The sequence below is a fragment of the Octopus bimaculoides genome, chromosome 2 (assembly GCF_001194135.2).
Source record: "Octopus bimaculoides isolate UCB-OBI-ISO-001 chromosome 2, ASM119413v2, whole genome shotgun sequence".
NCBI classification, from domain to species: Eukaryota; Metazoa; Mollusca; class Cephalopoda; order Octopoda; family Octopodidae; genus Octopus; species Octopus bimaculoides.
The window spans coordinates 9,789,637-9,791,546 of record NC_068982.1 but is presented as its reverse complement, the minus strand read 5'-3'; the positions used below and the strand labels follow the sequence as shown (position 1 = coordinate 9,791,546).

The 1,910-nt window shown below is 28.2% G+C and overlaps 1 protein-coding gene across 1 annotated transcript in view; it reads left to right on the top strand.

The window, feature by feature from the left end:
* LOC106872119 (complexin) overlaps nucleotides 1-1,485 on the top strand; it is a 282,292-nt gene extending 280,807 nt beyond the window's left edge. The window contains exon 6 of the mRNA XM_014919099.2: nucleotides 351-1,485. The gene's annotated coding sequence lies outside the window, so the exon portion shown is untranslated. The remainder of the gene's footprint in view (nucleotides 1-350) is intronic.
* The last annotated feature ends 425 nt before the right edge of the window (nucleotides 1,486-1,910 follow it).

Below are 1,910 nucleotides of genomic sequence, written 5' to 3'. Positions count from 1 at the left end.
TATATATATATATATATATATATATATTATGTCCCTCTCTCTGTCTATCTCTCTCTCTATATATATATATATTATTATGCACATACAAACAAAAAACCTAATTGAGTTTTATTTATTTTTATCTTTTGATCAATTGTTAAATATAATTGGATTTATTTTATCAAATTGTGTGATGGGTCAAATACTTCATGAACTGAATATCAAATTCATTATGTTCAATTCTGAAGTCTTGCCCTAAGTAAATATTTAGGTTGGTTTTCATTCCACCTCATTATTTTCAAAATATTGTATTTCTATATTTGTTGTTTAGTATTGAGCCTGTTTCTAGAATTATGGTGTTTGTATTTCAGCATTCCTTGAAGTAACACAGTTGGGATTCTGGCCTTTACCTTCCATTCACCAGTTCTTACATAAAAAAAGCAATGATTTATGTGAGGCACCAACAAGATGTTTCAAAGTCAGAACAATCTGACTTTAGCACTGATGTTATTTGTTTTTATTTTGAATTTTTATTTATTTGATTTTTTTGTTACTCCATTTAAAAATGTGGATGTATGCATACAAATCGAGTTAGTTGTCTAGAAGTAGAGCTTATCAGTGTTAATGTATGTGACCCTTCCACTGCACACATACACATACCTGCCTAATTATCGGAGATGGCAACTTCTCTTTGTGACCTGCCACTAACTGTTGTCCAATTGAAAAACAAATAAGCATGTAATTGTATATCTCCCCCAAATATTTTATTTATAAAGCCATTCTCCAATATCACTTCGAAACAATCTTTCTTTTAATTTAAAAGTTATTTTTACATGTTGTTGTCTATTTTAAAATTTTTAGTTAGGATAGCAATAATTTATTTTGTTTTTAACATTATGCCTTGTTACTAGATCAAATAATATTCATACAAAATTGTCCATCTGTAAAACATCACACAGCATATCATCATGATGAAATGCATACATTAAGCACAACCCCTCACCTCTTTCCTATTTTTAATGTGAAAGGTTGACAGTGGTAATCACAGTATCACTGAGAGCCTGTCACATGGGGCAAACAAATGACAAACAAAAGTAATTGACTATTTCCTATCAACAGCAATAACGAGATTGAAGAAATAATGAAGACGGAATTATATTTATATAAATTATGTTGATATACAAAGAGATATTAGGAAATCTTGCTCTCTCTCTCTTTCTCTCTCTCCTTTCTCTCTCTCCCCCTTCTCTCTCATTAACTGTAGAAAGGAAATAGCTGATACTTTTGAAAGATATTATTTTATTCAGACATATCTTTGTAATGAATTCTTATATTTTAAATAATTGTTTAAAGATAACAATAACTTGAATAACGTTAACAAATTAACACAATAATAAAAGTGAATAACACAACAGCTTGCTGAACACTTATCCACACATTCATAAAGATGACTTTTGATACCACCTTGTTAATAACACTTTGTACTACAGCGGCATATATTATTAATTATTTAAAAAAAAGTACAGACTGTTATGACAATGGTTTAGTAATATCTTAAAGTATAAGAGTCATCTTTGCATCTCTGAATAAGTGTTTCTCTCACATACACACATACAATGTATCTACATATACAGATTTAAGTAGGCAATTGAGTTCATTGACATCAAAATATTAACATTTTATGTGTAGAATATTTGTATAAGTTTGTGTGTTTCATTTTAGAATATAGAATAATTGAACACATGCAATAAATATATATATATATATAGTCACAATGAGGATATTTATCTAAGATACACTGGTTTAATATATTATAATTTGAAGAGATACTTCTTCAATGAATATATTATATAAAATATCGTAAAATATCAGACATTTTTTATCGAGTTAGAAAGCAGAGCGATCTAATGGATACAATCCATTAGATCTGT